A 1,073-nucleotide genomic window follows, 5' to 3' on the forward strand; every position below is an offset into this window, starting at 1 on the left:
ATCAATCTCTCTCTGATAGTATGTGTTTGTATATGTATGTTTGTGTGGAGGGGAGTGGTATTGGTATTTGTCTAAAGCATGCAGGAATGCATGTATGTATATCACACACACACACACAAGCGTGAACAAGTGTACGTACAGACGATGATACACCTATCTATCTATCTATCTATCTATCTATCTATCTATAATACAGAGAAATAGATGGGTAGTATATGTGTATATATGTAAAACACGTAGGTATGAATACAGGTACACACACACATGCGTACATGCATGCGTGTGTACATACACATACACACACACACACTCACACACACATACATACATACATACATACATACATACATAAGAACGTACGTGCAGACATGGATGTTAGTAGAAAGCTCTAGGCTGATAGTAACATTGACCATCAAAGCAGTCTGTCATAGACCAACAACTGGATTACTAACTCCCACTTTGAAGGGTATGAATTTGCAATCCAGGAACAAGAAATATCAACCTGATGCACAAAAGGGATAGAGACACAGGAAAAGCAGCAAAATGTGATAACCGATGCAGACGTTGTGGAGTTTAACACTGAAGATGTCACCCACATCATAAGCAGTTATCTGAAAATGCCATCACGATATTATCTGCTGATGAGACATGATGTTGTAGCTAGGACACTGTACAATCATTTCTGTCAGAAGGTTAACCCTGAGGCTAAATAAATAAGAACCTACAGTATGGTAGAAGCCATAGCCACTCATAATTAAAAAAAAGAGTACTAGTGGAATGTCCCAGTTAAAACCTCAATAAAATGTAAACATAACAGACCTGACATAGTAACTTGGTATTCAGATGAGAAACTGTACAGTTGTAGAAACTAGCTGCCCAGTGGATGTTAACATAATGATCAGCAAGAAAGAAAATATCTATGCTGAACTATTGAGAAATCTGCAGCTACTCTATCCAGATTACAAGTTCAGGTTTATACCTGTAATTATTAGAGAACTGGGATATGTAACACACTGCTAAATACCAATTTTGAGAAATTAGGCTTCTCAAAACCAGAAAGGAGAAAGCTGATC

Source organism: Octopus bimaculoides, chromosome 17 (assembly GCF_001194135.2).
Source record: "Octopus bimaculoides isolate UCB-OBI-ISO-001 chromosome 17, ASM119413v2, whole genome shotgun sequence".
NCBI classification, from domain to species: domain Eukaryota; kingdom Metazoa; phylum Mollusca; class Cephalopoda; order Octopoda; family Octopodidae; genus Octopus; species Octopus bimaculoides.